Raw genomic sequence first — 19,924 nt, 5'->3', positions numbered from 1 at the left:
ACCAGTTTGAGGCAAATATGACTTTGATACTGACATAACCTGCTTGGTGCGCAATCTAAATCAGCGGAAAACGGAGCGTAGCCGAAGCAGCGGAAAAGTTGACCATACGAGTTTGAGGCAAATTTGACGGAAAATTTGACCATCGATTACATAGCGGGCTTTGATACTGACATAATCAGCTCGCTGCGGAATCTAAATCAGCGGAAAACGGAGCGTAGCCGAAGCAGCGGAAAAGTTGACCATACGAGTTTGAGGCAAATTTGACGGAAAATTTGACCATCGATTACATAGCGGGCTTTGATACTGACATAATCAGCTCGCTGCGGAATCTAAATCACCGGAAAACGAAGTGTAGCCTGAGCAGCGGAAACAGCGGAAAAGTTAACCATACCAGTTTGAGGCGAATATGACGGAAAATTTGACCATCGATTACATAGCGGACTTTGATTCTGACATAATCTGCTGGCTACGGAATCCAAATAAGCGGAAAACGGAGTGTAGCCGAAACAGCGGAAAATTTAACCATACCAGTTTGAGGCAAATATGAAGAAAATATGACCATCGATTACATAGCGGACTTTGATACTGACATACTTTGATACTAACATTTAGGCGCCTGTGGTCAATTATACCTATATGTATTTTGTATATACATAACGAAGTTTTCGTTCCGCGTAAGGGCAGTCCTTTTGGGCCAAGGTTTTCTGGCTGCCGATCGTTCTGGCACACTTCTTGGAGTCGCATGTTACATGGCCAAAAACTTTATATGTCTTCGTGCGTCGTGGCGCGGTAATGGCCAACGCCGATATGCCCACTTGTATAAATTTTGCGTATTCTATCTTGGTGGAAGAGTACCCAATAATTAAGGCACTTGGAAACTTGAAATCGCGCGCAGCGCGAACAAAATTTGAAAAAGTTGCATAAAATTTCATAAAATACTCTATAATTTATGATAATTCACTAAATAATTTTGGGCCCCCTTCGAGCTCGCTCCCCCCAATTGGGGGGCTTGGGGTGCGGCAGTTACGGTCCTGTCAATACCTATATCTATACCAATATCTGTAGGTACTGCTCGTTCAACTGGAAAGTTAGCGCACATTGCGTTGAAACAACAGTGACGTAATCTTACCAGTCTACTCACTACTTTCCTGCAATCCTAATTGAAAACTCCAGACTCAAAGCCAAGCCAGAGTATTTATTAATTTTTTTTTCATAAATCGATTTCTCAATATTTTTGTGGGGGCCGCAAGAAGGCTAGCTGGGGGCCGCGGTTGGGAGTCACTGACTTTGATACTGACATAATCTGCTAAATGTAATCGTGAGTAATCGTGATCACTTTTCCAATGTAATGGTAATCGCAATCGACTACTTCCAGATTTTGCTGTAATCGTAATCGCAATCGCGTGATTAAGAACTAATCGTAAACGCAATCGATTTCGTTCATTAAGTAATCACCCCATGTCTGGTCTCAATATCGCGGTGTTTTCACTATAGCTTTAACCAGAGGTGGTCAGTATAACGAAGTACTTCTACTTTTTGGAAGTACTCAAGCAGTGTTCCTCTACTTCTGGTACTTACTCAAGTAGATCTGATTTTCTCTACTTCTACTTCGTAATATTTGGTTATCTACTTACTTACTTTTCGCTATTTTAAGTTTGTCAAGTAGAAGTAGCTTAATCTCCCAATATAGCCTGAGCCTGAGGAATTTCGGGGCTGTTTACACGGAGTACAAACAAAGAACAACAAAGTAAATGGTGAGTTGCGTCATAACCACCGAGCTTTGCGTGCATAAAATTAATGTGAACGGCGTGGCACACTTCAAAGACAGTTTTAAGGAGTCATCGGAAATTCCGTATCTGCGAGTCTGTGACGATTTGGAGTTAAAAAGCCGAATTACCCAACTCGTTAATCGACAATTACGGGGGAATAATTTTTAGAGTTCTGAGAGAGGAATGAGACATGATGAAGTCATATTATGCGAAATTTATGCCGGAGTTGCGAGAGAATACTTTGAGTGCATGTTGACATGTTGACTTTGAGTACATGTTAAAGCATAAAAACAAGTGTTGTAATGCCTCTATCTTCCGAGAATAAATTTGCCTCAAACTGGTATGGTCAACTTTTCCGCTGTTTCCGTTGCTTCGGCCATGCTCCATTTTCCGCTGATTTAGATTCCGCAGCGAGCAGATTATGTCAGTATCAAATTCCTCTCTTCAATCGATGGTCAAATTTTCCGTCATATTCGCCTCAAACTGGTATGGTATTATTTTCCGCTGTTTCCGCTGCTTCGGCTACACTCGGTTTTTCCACTTATTTGGATTCCGTAGCCAGCAGATTATGTCAGTATCAAAGTCATATTCGCCTCCAAACTGGTATGGTTAACTTTTCCGCTGTTTCCGCTGCTCAGGCTACACTCCGTTTTCCGCTGATTTGGATTCCGCAGCGAGCAGATTATGTCAGTATCAAAGTCCGCTATTTATTTATGCAATTACTGAATATAAAATGATGCTACAATTCTGATCAATTTCAACCTTGCCAAACAACCTTGTCAAACAGCCAGCTTACTGGATTGTTTGTGACATCAGGTAACTGCTGTATATATGTAATTTCATGTCAAATGAACCAAGGAGAGATTTGATCTCCATCAACTTGCAGATTTTGCTGAAATTCGACTCATCAGCTTGTGAAAGGCTATATAGTTGAGTAGATAGCTACGGGTATCCATTTTGAATGAAGTTTTCAAGTTGTCGCGTGATTAAAACAAAGCTTTTTTTGTGCAGATCTGAACTTGTGTCTGTATAAATGACCTGAGAATGTTGTCATGTTGTGTAAATTGATACATTCAGCAAGCCAGTGAGAAAATATTTATCTATAGTGCCCTGCCCCCCTTCCCTAACCCTAATATCCACCAACCCTAATCTTGGGATAACCCAACCCCAACTTTGACTCTAACCCACCTCCAATCCCCCTTTCCTCAAACCTTAATATCCAAACCTCAATAAACCACACCTCCAATCCCCCAGCCCTAATATTACTCCTTCCCATAACCCTAATTTCCCCCAAGCCTACCATCCCCTCCCAAGCCCAAATATCCCTCTTTCCCCGGCCAATTCTAATACCCCCCAACCCCGGAATGGAATTGGTGGCAACGTCACGCAGGATTTTCTGTTTAATTGCTTAATTATTCTATACAGAAAAGCTCTCATCACGCAGGATTTATTTAAAAAAATGGACCGAGATTCCATATAGGCCCCAACCCAACCCTAATATCCGTCTCTACAAAGACAGAAAAAAAAAACAATTCATTTTGACGTTTTTAAATTTTTATTTGTGTTCATGGGAAACATTCGTTGGTGATCATGGTGAACACTGTTCGATGTCTACCTACTATCGAAGAAGTGGCAAAATTTTCCCTTCAGTATCAAGAGTTTCTTGTATTCTGTTATTAGACACCATCATGCGCTCTTAACTACTTCAATACGCTGTTTTGTGATTGTGCTGTAACAGGGAATGTGAAACTAATTGAACTTATCGTTCATTAAGCGCAAAATGGTTTCATTGTATTAATATTGCGAAAAATCATGTTTTTTGCACTCAGTGCTAGATACATTACTAGATTCACTCTTAAAACGACATGAAAATCCGAGACCTAGTGGGTCACTGTGTTGTCGACTTGAAATGGAATTACCGATGGATGATGATGCTGGAGACAAAATCATGCAGGAAAAAGGTTTGCTCGTAATTACCAGGCTTACATCTGGGCAAAATCGAATACCGGTAGGCCTACATGAGTGATTCTAGTCTGGCTTCACATCAAGTATTTGATAATCACTCATGATGACGATACAAGTATATGGAGTCTGGGAGACCTAAACGTTTGAGTATGTAGCCTACTTTTCATGCAACTATAAAACATAAGGCCCTCTCTTCACCACATGATGATGACAAGGTATTTTTCGAAAATACTTTATTTGGCTTCGTGACAATGTTGCAAGTCGATCCAGCTCCACAGAAATATCATTTACGATAATGTGCAAACTTTGTCAAACATGTTTCGTATGTTTCGATACGACCATTCGAGGTTTCAGAAAATTGATGCAATTATAGCTTTTTGATGGAACTGGGCGTAAAGTTTCATTAGTCCAAAAAATCGACTCGAATAATTACAGTTACGGTAGGCCTATTCGATTCAGATTCGAGTAACAGTACGCAAATCACTGTGTCTTGGTCCTATAAATAATATGTGTCTCAATGTAAAACAATGCTGCTAAGTCTGATCACGTTTAACCTTGAGCCCTGATTAATCCAGAGTAAGGGATTGTTTGTGCCATGAAAATTGATTTGAACTCATCAAGTTTCAGATTTTGCAGAAGTTTGGTTCATAACCTAGTGTAATATATCTTAGTAAATATCAATTTATTTACATGAATTACATACCATAAGTATAGTGTCCAAGTTATAGCATGATGAAAAACAAGCTTTTAATGATCATACACTTGTGAAAGTGAAAGGCTTTTCCAAGGCAGATTTGAAATCGCGTCTGTAATTGAGCTACTAGGACCTAAAAATCCTGTTCACTTTGCTATCGTATAAAGATTGGTCTATTCTGTCATGTAAGAGATTAGGCCTAATAATTTTTGATGCTCGGCCCTAAATGTAGCTCGAGTTGGAGGTCATTGTGTATAGAAATCAGTCAAGTGTGACAATATTATAGGATTATTCCTCTCATTTCTGTCTGCTTTGAAATTTTTGCCACCAATTGAAAAATTCGCCAACTATACTGATTAGCATCTATGTTATTAACTATCTCTGGACTCTCCCAGCTAATACTTTATCACGGTACTGTTCTTGAGTAGCAACAATGTTTTCTACCACCTGAAAATATTTCATTAATCTGCTTGAGTGGCATTCATGTCGGCATCTATCTCAACCTTCTCACAGATAGCACGGAACTGCCCCGAGATTTTACGCAATTCAACGCTATATGAAGACCCAAACAAAATTTAGTGCCATGTCTCTCACATTGATAAAGTTGCCGATTATGGCTACTCTCGTAGTATAGTTGGCGACATTGGAAAAAGAGATACATTCATAAGAGCCCAGTATCTCCGGCGCATAATGTGACATCAAAACACGCTGTTATCGAAGGGCGGCTGGTGTTTATTCAAATCTGGCGTTGGATGTTATTGAAGACGGTTTGGCCAAGCCTTTCTATGAGTATGGACAGATTTACGATGCCAAGGTAAAGTTTATTTTGTAACACATGTCTCATTGCATCAGTGGTCGGCAGTCCGCGAATCTTGTGTAAGCTACTGTTTTTTGGATCGAAAATCTAGAATAAAATAGTATTACGGTGGGCACCACTATAATAAATAATTGAAGAATCGGTCACCGTAAATACTATTTTATTCATAATTCAAATTTTTTGACGGCAATAACTTCGCTTCCACTGGTTGGAGTTGAACGACAAATTTGGAGAGCTTAGTTTCTATAGTATAGACAACCTAACACTTTCATGGGGTAAACAGAAAATTTTCAAATTTTCTGTTATTTATTTTTATATAATAAAAAGAAACTTTCTTCTCCTGTAGCAATGCGGCTACTTGTTGGAATTGAACCAAATTTGGTGTGTAGGCTTAAACTAGGTAACCTAACAACTTTATCAAGTAGCTAGTACCATTTGAGAAAAAAAGTTATTTTTTAAGACCCCTATTATACATACTATCAATTCTGGTGAGTATTAGCCTGTGGTCCACTGGTTGGAATTGAACCAAATTTGGTGATCATAGTTTCCATAGTATAGACAACCTTACACTTTCATGGGGTGAACAGAAAATTTTTGCCGATAAACAACTAGAATTATAACTTCTGAATAACCAGTAGTTAGTTGATCGCCAACTAACTATATTGATAGTCTGTACAAGACTGACTGTAAACTTATGGGTGACTGCCATTTTAGAGCGAGACCCCGGGCGGGAATGAGCTTCGAGTATATCAAGCTGTGAGCAGAACCGAAGGGTAAAGGTTGCTCAACCAACAGAAGAAGCAAAAGAATTAGGAGGGGGACAAGAGGAATTTGCATCTTGGCAGATCAAGGCTCGTACGACCAGGTACCTGTGGGGGTCAATATACAGAACGAAGTTTTTCACTATAGTGGTGGTGACGTACTCTTGGCGAGTGTTTGGCAATTTTTTCAAGTGGAAATAAATGGAAATAAAACCAGCATTTACATTCGACCACATATTGTTTTCTGATAATGAAAAAGATCTAACGAGTAATGTTGCAGCTGCAATTACAAGGAAATGTGGATACACAAAAGTATTCTAAAATGATTATTTTCAGTGGTATTGCGCTCTAAATATGAAATGGCCCTCAATTGAAAATGAAATGAAAAAATAATTTTTGACCGCTGACATTTTCTTCAAAAAGCCACCGTACCGCAAATAAATTTTTTCCATAACACCGTGTTCCACTCTAGTTGTATCCATGCTTCCACGGCTGCGCAAATCTATTCATCTGTGTGTTGAACAACTATCAGATACTAACAACTATCAGATACTATCTTCTTGCTGCTGAGCCATGGGTAAATGACGCCAATGCCAAATATCCCATGTGCCTCTCTTCCAGACCACTACGGCAGGTTGTGAGGTCATAAATACGATAACATATCACAGCTTGAAAATCACCTCTGTATTAATAGCTCAATATAACTCAATATACAATCATTGGCATCTCGGCATCAGTCCAACACCCTGCCAAACATGATAGAATCAAGACAACTTCCAACATGCTTCTGACACAACCAACTGGTTAAGAACCACCATCTCAATTTTGATTCTTGGGTTTATTTTCAAAGGGCTGCAACTTTGGTGTGGGTTAAACTCTATTTTACGTTCAGATGTACATAGAATGTACGGTTGAAATTTTACGATTTTTTTCTGACAAGTCTTCTTCGACTTCACTAATAAAAATCTTCTGAAACGAGTTATAGGGTATAGGCTGCTTTAAACAGTTTGATATAAAAATTACAGCAATGTAAATTGTGTTGTCATGATTTTGTGATGTCATGAAAACGATTTTTTCAGGTATTGAAATTATAGGCTTCTCACCACTGAAAGTTAATTTATCAACAAGAATTATAGTTGTGGTACTTATTTTCACTTTCGAAGCCTCGAAACCTTATTGGCTATATTGTAGCACACGGAACATTTAGTACAAAGCTACGAAGCACATTTTTGAAGTCATGATTGTCACACAACATTGTCACCGAGTGGAATGAAATCGGTATGGTCGAAAAGTATACTAAAGCATATTTTATGAGATGGCTAACAGGCAATATATTATAATCTTTGTGGTGGCAAAAACGGTAGGACATCGTGATGAGTGATACTAGATTACTTGATATGGCTCGAAGCATATTTGGTGATTCAGAATCGATTTATTCAGGCACTCGATTTTTCTCAGCCCTAGACAGGATGCAGAAAGATACGTAACGAATTTCTAAATCACCTCAAAATTTGATGTGTATTTTCTCACAAGAGGACTAGCCTACAACTTGTTGCATTTTCAGATTGAGATGTGAAATTGTATTATATTGGGCAGACCTGCAGTCCATGGCGTGGCACGATATCATAAACTTCCGGATAACACATTTTGTCAAAGTAACGTTCAGCTTCCGATACATTTGTATCTTGTTGAATCATCATAATTTCTAAGCGATGTTGTTCCCGTATGACTGCTAATCGACCAGTGGTTCTCAACCTTGTTAGCTATTTTAATGGCTATCATCCATCAACTTGTCAAGTTTGCATTCAATGTTACAACTTGAAGTTTATTGGGAAAATTATCTCTTGAGTAGCATCTGACTACATTTTATTTCCTGAAAATTTTCAGTACGGTACCATACTTGAACTGCATGATGAACTTTTTGTTATGTTTTTAGACAACGCACAAGCCAAATTTGAGATCAAACTACTTCTCTCACAATTTGAATTTTGAAAAGTTTTAATTGGTTTTAGGATAAGTTGCATCACTTATTTTCGTGAATAACTGCCCTGTGTGTCACAGTATTTAAAAATAGCTTTGAAGATGCTACCTGTGCATTGTCTGTTAGTGTCATGAATCATTTTGCCTTAGTCGTGAAGCTAAGTCGAAAGTAGCCACCTTTGAATAACCAATTAACACTAATAGAAAATTGCAATGCTCATTACATTGACCAACTGTGTCTTTATGTGTAGGAACGCAAGCCGCTGAAGGTCTCAGCACAATAGAATGGAAGAAACGTGGATCGATTGAAGAGGAAAAACAAGCCAAACGGAATAATCTTTCTCTACAACTGGACTTTGTGTTCGAAACTTCCTAGAAGTGTCGTCGATAAAAGTTGAAGGTATGTCAACATCACAACTGTTAGCATTTTTTGTAATGACCTTGAAGCAGTTGTTCCTAACCAGTCTTCACACGGCAACCCCACGGGTTGCTATGAGCCAGACTTGGACAACTAGATCATTTGCAGCCTTTTCAAATCAGATTGTAATTAGAATGCTAGCTGAACAGTTTTTGACAAATCATGCTAGAATTAGAATTATAACTGTACATTTTTTTTAACTAGATTAGAATTAAAGTATTAGCTACACAGTTTTAACAAATTAGATTGGAATCAGAATTACTGAATTCGCAAAATCTTGATAATGTGATCAAGTTCAATTCATATCAAATCAAACCTCATTCTCATAAGTTTGAGAATGTCAAATGTTTGCACACCAACCTTGACTCGTTTCGCTCGCTACAGTTCTCTTGTAGCATTTTACGGAAAACCAGAAATTAGATCAGAATTATAGTTAGAGCAATGAAACATTTTACAAACTATATTAGAATCAAATTACAGACATTTTGTTCTAATTAGCGTAATTGGTCAACTAGAATTATATAGTTGTCCACGTCATGCTGAGCTAGTCTCCGGGTTCACCGTCAGTCAAAACACTCACGCGACTCATACAGCAGAAGTCACTATGATATACAGTGCCTGTAATCAGACTTCAACTAAATTATAGTGAAATGCCAGTAATCTAATTCTGAGCAAATTTGCGATATGATCCTAAGTTCTAATTCTAATCTAATTTGTTAAATGTTCAAATGCTCTAATTTTATTTCCAATCTAATTTATTGTTCTCCTGAAAATGCCTCTTTGTCCGAGGCATTTTGCAACGAGTTAGCAAGAATATCCTTATTGTGCAGGGAAATCCAGTGCCAAGCCGCCGTCGCCTTACTTACATCGTAAAGTCATAGTAGTTATTGTGGAGTGAAAGTAGAAATGATAACGTCTTAAAATTACTCGATTGAGTAGTTTGAAGAAGTAGATTTAGTAGACGTGTCACTTATAATTAGTAGAAGTAATTTTCGCAATTACAGATACATCCCCGCGAGAAACGTGAAATGAAATGACAGAATCTGCAATTTTCAAAAATAAAGTTGGTATCGGTGATGCAGTGTTGATTTTCCTTGGTGGCATGCCAATTTCCCTCATAGATGCAATGCAAGCTTATCCTCTAACTATTTTCCGCCGTAGTTTTTTTTCAGAAAACTACCGTAATGATTTTTCAATAACGCCATATTCCACTCCAGTTGCCTCTTTGCGAAGTTATTAATCTGTGTCTTGAACATCTCTAGTTCATGAGCCATGAGTGAATGATACAAAATATCCAATCTCTCTCTCTTCTACGCAAAACCATTATAACAGCCCGTGCTTTCACAAACACGCTCACATATGACAGCTTGAAAATTGCCTCTATGGGTAGCTATGCCTCATTATACAACCGTTGGCATCTCAGTATCAGTCCGACCAACTTAGCAATATGATAAAGTGAAGGAATTTTTAATATAGCTTAAGGCACGAATCAACCTGGCTTGAACATCATTGAGTCTTTGCGGCCCCACAAATAGTTTGGGTGACCCCGCTTGGGGTCATGACCCACAAGTTGCTGATCAATGTGTGTCATCCAAAAATCAAAATGAATGAAGGCAAATATAAAAAAGTTCAATGTAATGGGAAACTTGATGCTTCCTTTTCGATATCAAATGCATTGTACGTTTGGTGATCAGATGCATATTCATTGTTTTCCAGCACGTTTCCGTATATTTCAATATGTTGCTGTCACTTTGACATCTTGTATTCAGATTGCCATCAATTCCGCCATTGTCATGTCCAAGGGATGTGCTCATGTCCAATTCAAGACCTCACTTCCGAAGAAGTGACAAATTGTATCGATTCGCTGAATGGTAAAGAAAACGTGTGTAGATACATCCATGCTTACTTTTAAACCACTATTCCGGCGCCGTAACCAGATTTGTACAAACTACTGGATTTTGAAAATCTGTACTCACTTTGCAAAACTTGCTACTTCAATCAGATCTAGAACTAACGACCATCGAAAATCTGATGCAGTACTAACTGAAACACAACTAACTAATAACTGATAATAATACAAACTACTGAATTACAAATGAACTGAGAAGTATTGGAGATAGAATCGACTTTTCAAAAGGACACGGTTTTTTCGAACTTGAAATAGATGGAGTTCTGACGCTCAAAACCCATTCTCAGGCTAGGCTGTCTGTAGTCATGAGTCTGAGCTAGCAATGGCTGCAAGATAGGGTTGTTCAAAAAAAATCTTTTTTTCAAATTTCATCGACTTGGTTGTCAAATCGTCAGGTTACCTAATTTTTGCGCATAAAGTACACTATTTGACAATTATCTCACCATCATTTTAACGTGGCTATTTCAATGAGGTGGACTAATTTCCGGCTAATCCATGTGATATCTTTTTTTCGTTTACTGGCGGTGACTTCATCCACACTGCGCCATAGGGTCTTTGTCAAAATCAAAACAAGTGGAGAAGACATCCCTCCCCATCCCAAGTAGAATGATCACAGCTGCTACTGCTTGGAATTGAGTGAAATTTGGTGAGCAACATTTTTTAAGATAGCCTGACGATTTGACAATCAAGCCGATTAAATTTGAAAAAATTCTACAAGTCAGTCTGTAAACATATTTTTGACTGTTTGGCTACCATAGCTGGGCAACAACCTGGACAGTAATGAGATTCAAGTTAATTAAGCTGTGAGTAGACATGAAAGGATGATAAATCAACAGAACAAGTAAAAGAAGGAGAAGGATGGATGGTATGGATGGCATGGCATGGATGGTATTCATCAGTTTTTTTTTTACCTGAAATCGAATGATTTTAACCTAAAAAATCAAAATTTTGACATTTTCCACCTAAAAAATCTGACCAAATTTGATCTAACGTATACAAATTAGTTGTTTTCCCACATAACGTTGCAATTGTACTACTTATCTTCACCTCTGATTGGAACTGTTTGTTCTTACGAAGTAGTTTATCCCGAAAATTTTATTTTGCCGACATAACTGAAAGATTTTTACATGAAAAAATTTATTTTAACGAAATCTGTCCCTATGAAGCATTGCAGTAGTAACATTACGTATTATGGTAGAAATAATTAAAATGTTTAGAAGTACAACGCTTCTTGATATAAGTACCATGCATTGCCCACGCAGTGTTGCTTCAGCTAGGTTATTGCGGTACGTTGAGCATAACACCATGCAAACTTATTTGTTTAATTTGAATGTTCATGATTCACAATGAGCAGACAATGGGCCGTCTACAACAGTAGGCCTATAAAGTAGGCTGCAAGAGGTAAATGTCAGATGATAAGTTTACTGACACTGCAAAATCTACATTATTAACGAAATGCAGATTGCAAAAAATTTGTCTACAACTTTGTAAACAATTTTGACATTTTTTGACATGTAACAAAAATCGCCCTAGTTATGACTGTTGATGTGAGAATCCTCTAATATGGAATTGGAGGTAAACTGCGCAAAGAGCGAATTTTTTTTTATTAGATTACAGCTTCGCGCCTTCCTTCAGATGGTTTGACGCCCCCAGTTTTAGAACCTCTGATCTAAAACTAACGACCTTCGGAAATCTGATGCCGTACTAACTTAAACACAATGAACTAACAACTGATAACACCGTAATACAAACTACTGAATTGCAAATGAGCTAAGTAATATTGGAGATAGAATCGGCATTTCAAAAAGACGGGCTTTCGAGCTTGAAATGCAAGGCGTTGCAACTCCCAAAAATTCATTCCCGGGACCATTTTTATATGTCTAATTTCGGCCTACCTGCATTGGGACTAATGGAAGACATACCAATGATGCGGTGACTTCACTATATTTCGAAGTTACAATGAAATGTCTGTCTTGGCCGTCCCAGTCTTGAGTCATGTGACAAGGTTAGAGTCATACGCAATGACTCGAGTTCAAGCCGAGTCAATACAAAAATTGACTTGAGTCGAGTCATTTCAAGAAATTACTCAAGTCAAATCAACAACCCTGCGTGAAGCTACATAGAAAGTATAGCCATCTATGGTTACCACTAGTAGAAAAGTGCGATGCTAACTACATGACCACCTGTAATTTTTTGTGTAGGAACGCAAGCCGCTGAAGGTGTCAACGCAATCGAATGGAAGAAACTTGCGAATATTGAAAATGCAAAACGGGCCAAACTGAAAAAATGCAACGTAAAATTCGAATTTGTGCTGACAATCTTCCTAGATGGGTCAAAAAGTTTTCGGTATGTCAGAATCACAACTATTAACGTACTTTCCAATTAGGTTATCTTGAAGCGATAATTCCGTACCGGGGTTTCACACGATAACTCCAGGGGTTCTATGAGCCAGATTTGAACAGCTAGATCATTTTCAACTTTTCAAAATCACATTGGAAATAGAATGATGGCTAAAAGCCACAGTTATTTTACAAACTCTACTAGATTTAGAATTAAAATTATAACTAGACTTTTTTCAAATTAAGATTAGAATCAGAGTTAAATCTACACAATTTTTCAAAGTTAGATTGGAATCAGAATCACTTAATTCGCGAAAACTTGGACATGGGATGAAGTCCAGTTCATATTAAATCATACCTCAGTCTCATGAGCAAGAGAACGACAACGGTCTGTACAGCAAGCTTGACTCGATTTGCACGATACAGTTCCCATGTAGCATTTTTGGGAAAACCAGAAATTTGATCAGAATTTAAACTAAAGGTTAGAAACATTCCACGAACTAGATTAGAATTAAAATTACAGCAAAGGATCACTTCACAAAGTATGTTATAATTAGATTGTCGTAATTCCCTCTAATTAGCGTAATTGGATACCTACAATTATCTAGTTGTCCAAGTTTGCTCTGAGCCAGTCTTGAGTTTCACGGGAAGTAAACACACACCCGACACATACAACAGAAGTCACACTGATTTACAGTCGCGTATTTTGTGTGATGATCATGTTTTAATGGTTTTGTTTTTCTTAACACCGATGCTGATGCATAAGTCATTCCGCGCACTAGAGTTACATAGTAACGTAGTAAATGTGTATTGTGATAGTTTTTTTGTGACTAGACAAAAATATGGGGTTCACGAAAGGCTTTCAGATTAGTGTAAGGGTTCACCGGGTTGCCATAAGAGGGCAATTGATTTTCCGGTTAATTTGGACAAAGCAGTGTCTCCAGTTATTTTTGCCGAAAGGAAGCAAAACAAAACTGTCCGAAATAGCATACTCGACTGTATAGCTTTTCCTCGCTATCGACTGACACGTTTACCTTTTTAGTGCTTCGATAAACCGATGCCATCATGCATTCAGGGACTTCTGTTCCAATACAAAGATCGGCGAGGTGTAGTCATCACGGAATCTATAGTGATACGAGATCTGAAGAATTCCAACGTACATGTTAGAAGTTAGAAGATAGCTCTGATTCGCATTCACCAACTTCACACACAAACAATCGAACACGCTTTGAAATCTTTGAGAAGTTTCAATCGATATCAATCCCGACATTTTTGGACCAGTCACAGGCCAAGTGTTGAATTTTAATTGGAAAACAGGTAAAATTCGTATCGATGCTGATATTTGCGATATTATATCCGGCATTAACTTTGATCGTTATCTGCTTTATTTTCTGCCGTCATTCCTGCTTGACAACATTTGATCATCTTTCAGCCAATGAGAATCACTGGTATAGGCCTACACACTTCTTAAAATAATGTAAATCAGCAAACTAGTTCAAACCACTGGATTTTTGAGATGTGAAACTAGAACTCGAACCACGACATTTAAAGATATGCAACTAACTAATTGAATCGAATGCTGTGTGTTGTCGATTGTGGCTAATTGGCAGCACTGATGATGCAAAATACTGAATTGAAAATGAGCCAAAAATTATTTTCAATAATTGGTGTCATTTTTGAAAATAAATTTAATGACAGTGATACAGACGCCACTGCACCCTTTTGGAAATTCATACGTAAAAGTGCTTAGAACCTATCCCAAAACCAACTTCTAGTTTGCAAAATCCAAAGTCGAAAAAGTAAGTGGTTCTGCCTAAATATGGTTAGCAGATCTAATGAAATCTACTTGAGTACTCCGGAAAAGTATAGGTAGCGTACTTTGATATCGACCTTCTTTTTGTCTGCACCTTGTCTGATTCATACATGCTCGTAAAATAGTTGTATGGGCTTACTTGTGTCAGAAATGCATTTTTACTGTGTGCGAATCTTGGATTGCAAAATGTAAAGTAACACAAAATTTGGTCGCGCTAAAAACTGTGAGAACCGCTGCTCTAAACTATTGACATCTCTAATAGCCTTGGTGCTATTTCTGAAAATATATCAAGATATCAGATACGAGGGCTGTATTTCTCGGTCATTTGAACGGACTCCTCCATTCTAGGATAGCTCCTGAAATCAAAGAACAGCGTAGATCAGAATTTCTCATAGAACGGAAGCTAAAAAACGAAACAACTTCTCAAATGATTCCTATACTCAATAAAATCCCAACCGACTTCGTTTCAAGATAATATTCGTCGGAAGATTCGGTCACTCAAGAAAAAAGACGGAAAATGAAATGCCGGCTAGTGTGCCCAAATCAGGCCACAAGCACGATACCTGACAGGTTTGCTGGAGTTCAGTTTTCTCAGAAGACCTTACAAGGTAATAAGATATGTGTCATGCAGTTTAGATGGAAATTTTACGTGAAGCATTCTCTGAACTTCACCCTGATTCAAAAATATCTTACTTTCACAACATCCTGCAAATGTGGTGTGCCATATAAAATGAAGCACTCGTAACAGGATTTGTCATTTTGATTGTGTGTTAGCAAAGTGGCATGAGAGAAGCCTATCCAAAAAAACGTAAAAAGAGTTGATCACCGGTTTTTAAAGAGAGACTTTGCTTTCCAAACACTTGAAGTGTGTTTTCTCTATCAACACCTTTCATTATGCCACTTCTAGGCAGAAGTGAGCGAACTGCAGTAATCTAATTTTAATCTAATCTGAAAGACTATGTCATCCTAAACATTGATCCTGTGGGGACGTCCTGGGTAGGGCTGGGCACAATGATTCGAGTACTCGAATCTGAATCGAGTATTAATTTTAATGATTCGAGTCGAGTAGACGAATACGATTTTTTCGAGTACTGAAATTATACGCTTCTCTCCATTGAAAGTTGATTTATCAACGAGAATTATAGTTTCGAAACTAATTTTCACTGTTGAAGCCTTGTACCTTGACTGGAGGTATCGTAGCATTCGAAACATATAGTACAAAGCTACGAAGGGTACTGGACGTAGCACATTTCCGAAGTCATGATTATCCAACAATATTGTCACCAAGTGGAATGAAATCGGTATGGTCGAAAAAATACCAAAGTATCTTTTATGAGATGGATAAAAGACATTATATTCTTTGTGGGGGCATAAACGGTACATATTTGAACTTTGGCGTATTGCATTCTGTTATGACGTCATTATGACTGATACTCGATTACTCGACTCGACTCGAAGCATATTACGTGATTCAGAATCGAATCACTCAGGTACTCGATTTTGCCCAGCCCTAGTCCTGGGTCGCTTTGTCTTGACAGTGTCTCGGCCATTGCATGTCAAGACAATATGCTTATTGAGATAAGCAGACTCTCCCTCTATGGATGCTGCTGCCATCGCAGAAGCAGTTTCGGTTAGTGCGGAATAGTGTTGTTGGGCGCACGCGAATAGCTTATTTTGAAACAACAACAATAATAATTCCGAAACTGAAATCAATTTTAGCATTTCAAAATGCTTTATTTCGCGTACTTCCAAAATCTCAAATCAGATCGAATGCAATTGCGGTGGCCCCTGGTATAGTAAAAAACGAGCCAGGCTTGGTGTAGGCCCATTGACAATTTTTGCAAAATCAGTAATTCTTATTCTAATCTAATTTGGAGAAACTTGTGTAGCTCGTATTCTAATCTAATTCAGAAAAGCTCAAAATTTTCTTTTTGTCCAAGTCAAGACGTAGCTTAGTAAGTAGCCAACCCACCTCCGATTGACCTATCAAAAGTTCTACAAAATTACAATGCTGACGTCATTGACCCTATGTCGCTTTCTGTATAGGAACGCAAGCCGCTGAAGATCTCGGCACAATAGAATGGAAGAAATTGGAAAAGAACGAAAATGCAAAAGATTGATTTGGGCCGAACGATGACACGTGTTTTCCCTTTTTCATTTTTATTTTCCTTTCAAATGCGCTATTCGAACTAAAACGACTCACTTTTTAAAATACGCGACTGGAAGTTGAAACCACTCAAAAACCGGTTGTTAGTTTCCGGCAACTACCTAAATTATAGCCTAAGCTTGTACAAGTCTGTGTACTATTCAATAACAAAATACCTTGCGAGGCATAGTTGTAACCAAGTCATAAGGCTCTGAGTCACACGTCAATCTTACTTTTATAGTTTTGATTTGGTATCGAGTCGAGTCATTTTCAATTCACCACTGAGTCACGTCCGTGTCCAAGTGAGCGAGCAGAGGGTTGAGTCCGAGTCATGGTATTATGATTCCAATCCAAGTCACTGTTGTTGACTGCTCAGTTTCCAGTTAAAGTCTGATTAAATTAACTTTTTATAACTCTGTTTGGAAATATCGAATGGTTCACATTTATTGTTTACTCATGCTCCTCACTTTAGCAGTTTCTGGTTGCATTTTCAGGTACGAGTATCAATAGAAGAAATCCCAATAGTGTGGTTACTTTACTATTGTTCGAAAATACAATAACATGTCGGTCTTGGCCGTCTGTGTCTCGAGTCATCCGGAATGACTCGAGACCAAGTCAAGTCAATACGCAGATTGACTCAAGTCGAGTCATTCCCATAATTTGATAAAATGACCCGATTCATCAGAAAATCTTGACTCGAGTCATTATAACCCTGGTACAATATTATTAAAACCTTAAATTTTGTTGATAAATTAACTCATACTAGTCCTGGACTAGTTACCAGTAGGAGTTCATTCATCGACAAAAATTATGGTTATAATAATTTTTTTTACACTACAGAAGCCTTGAATCTAGATTGCTTGTTAAGAGCATACAAAAATAGTCGTTCAAAACTATGTTTGTGGAAATGACATGTTAGTGAAGTCATGATTAATACTTGAATCACATTCGAGTACTCTGATCTGACCAACTCTCTATATACCACATCTGCTGGTAGGAATACCTGGGTCGAAAAACCTGTTCTAGATTGATACGTTCATTGATTACAACTCACACCAACATTCTTGATTTTGTTACAGTGGATTGCAAGCAGAAGATGATCGCACATAACGTATCATTGAAGGCCTGCTCCTGTAATGCATCATAAGCTCATCATAAAAACCAATTGCGTTTCAATATCAACCGATCAGTTGCAATCTGACCAACATCATCAACGTCTGGCAGACATACTGGGGAGGTTAAAAGTGACTAAAGTATGAATTTGAATTTTTGAAAAAAAAACAGTGATTCCAGATCTGAATATTTGGTATTTTCTCTCCACCACCAGTAACAACCGTAATATACCCATGTTGGTCACTCGTAAATTGCTTAGTAAACTAGATAAAACACAGTTCTGGGCCTGTTTTTTAAGTACTAATATGCGAGACTTGAATCAAGTCGAGAAGAATGTTTTGAGTCACATGAGTTGTAGAACCATGTTCAATTGTTCAATGACACGAGCATATGTCGATTCAAAACACAAAGTGACTCGAGTAGAGTCATTTTCCATTTTTAAGATAATGACTCGAGTCCGACTCGACAAGTAGCAACAGGGATGTAATGACTCGAGTCACGATTTTCTGATGACTTGACTCGAGTCATTTTCTCAGAATACGGAAATTAATCTTCTCGACTCAAGTCAATCTGCAAATTGACGTGACTTGGACTTGAGTCATTGGGCATGACTCGAACCAAGTCATATGACATGTGACTCAGACGGCCGAGACCAACATTTCATTGTAATTTCAAAGAATAGTGAAGTGACCACACTATTCGTACTTGAAAATGCAACCAGAAACTGCTAAAAGCGAGGAAAATTAGTAGCCTACATTAAAATGCAAGCCATTCGATAGTAATCGATACGACCAACAGTAATGCAAGTAGGTTTAGCAAATGAATCTCGCAACACGTGTTACGTGCACTTTAAGACTCAGGAATATCTATCGCAATGTTGCCTGTTACATTATACTCCTACACTATGTATAAACTGCATATAATTGAGTAGCTAATTCGGTCTGTTAACTACTATGCAGGATCTTTGTGTAATTGCCTGTAGGAGCCTACATAAATCTCCAACCCTTAGGTAGGAATTCTGGAATCGACCCCTTATTTTCTAATAAATTGTGAGCAATTTGAGACTTGTTGTAACTACTTGAAGTAATATTCAAAAGCGGGAGTTCTTATAAGTACCCGAGTATGTTGTTTTACTGAATAGATTGACTGAATGTGTTGCAGATTTTTAGTAATAATTTGCAAGTAATAGCCTAGGAAATGACTAGAATCATCTTCTCGATTAACTGATAATGAACAACAGCAACGCAAATAGTCAAGATTTTCGATACACTATCCTTTTATAACCATACATTGGCTATATTCAGGCTTGTAGTAACTCGAGTCAGGAATTGACTTGTCTCGAGTCTCAGACAATTTATTGCCTATTTTTCCAGTATTGATCCTGATAAAAGAGACTCGAATCAAGTAATATGGAATGACTGAGTCATATAAATTCATAGAGACATGCGTATTGACTGTAGTAGGCCTATAAATTGAGTCCACACACAAAGTGTCACAAGTGAACTGGAGTCATTTGCCATTTCCATTGTCCAAGGAAATGACTCGAGGCGAGTCAAGTTGACAAAAAATCGAAATATGTGAATTATTTCTTTTCTCCACTATAAATCAGTATTAGTAATGCAGTGCATAGCGTTCTGGAAACAATCAGTGAATCTATTGATCAGAACACCCATTCATATAAGAGCCATTCATCTTTAATGCACTTAACATTCTCAGATGTCTCTCTCCAACTATCAAGAAGGACGTCCGCTTGGAATGAAACTTGAAAAAAGCATGAAGTGCATCTCGTGGTTGCCAATGAGTGTAAGTAGTCTTACAAATAGAAGAATCAGTATCTTCCATAATGAAACAGTCACATGCTACGTTAGTTTGATCTCTCAGTGGATACTTTTAAGTAACATTCTCTATATGAAACTACTGTTATTAGATTGTGAGTTGTGTGTATGCTGTTCATGGTGTGTTGAGTCTTCGAATACAATGTGCTAATGTATGCTATCATTGTCAGTAAGAAGTCATATCGCACCTCTCACCTCTTCATATCTAATTATGCCATACTTTCTGCATAGTAGCCTACATCATGTGTGTGGGAAATGGCATGACCTTGTCAAATTTTCATGTCCTCATTCTTCTAATAGAGATCTTGCTCATGGAAGATCATCACATGACATTCATTTTAAGTCCTATTCCTCCGATGCTTCAT

General features: G+C 37.9%; 2 protein-coding genes and 2 long non-coding RNA genes across 7 annotated transcripts in view; 3 read left to right on the top strand and 1 right to left on the bottom strand.

Moving 5' to 3' along the window:
- Window positions 1-19,924, bottom strand: part of LOC145448941 (uncharacterized) — a 507,956-nt gene that overhangs the window by 356,480 nt on the left and 131,552 nt on the right. The gene's annotated exons all lie outside the window — the stretch shown is intronic.
- The window catches only part of LOC145444558 (uncharacterized), a 199,573-nt gene that overhangs the window by 110,255 nt on the left and 69,394 nt on the right, over window positions 1-19,924 (top strand). The gene's annotated exons all lie outside the window — the stretch shown is intronic.
- Window positions 1-19,924, top strand: part of LOC145441874 (uncharacterized) — a 140,182-nt gene that overhangs the window by 60,070 nt on the left and 60,188 nt on the right. The window lies entirely within an intron of this gene.
- The window catches only part of LOC145448396 (uncharacterized), a 445,163-nt gene continuing 439,061 nt past the window's right edge, over window positions 13,823-19,924 (top strand). For all 3 annotated transcript variants that reach the window (XR_013917902.1, XR_013917941.1, XR_013917931.1), the window contains exons 1-2: window positions 13,823-13,969; window positions 14,814-15,035. This is a non-coding gene — a long non-coding RNA (uncharacterized LOC145448396). The remainder of the gene's footprint in view (window positions 13,970-14,813; window positions 15,036-19,924) is intronic.

The sequence above is a fragment of the Botryllus schlosseri genome, chromosome 1 (genome assembly GCF_051294905.1).
Source record: "Botryllus schlosseri isolate E-star chromosome 1, Bs_hap1, whole genome shotgun sequence".
NCBI lineage: Eukaryota > Metazoa > Chordata > Ascidiacea > Stolidobranchia > Styelidae > Botryllus > Botryllus schlosseri.
The sequence above is the reverse complement of the archived record's forward strand: the minus strand, read 5'-3'. Positions and strand labels throughout refer to the sequence as shown.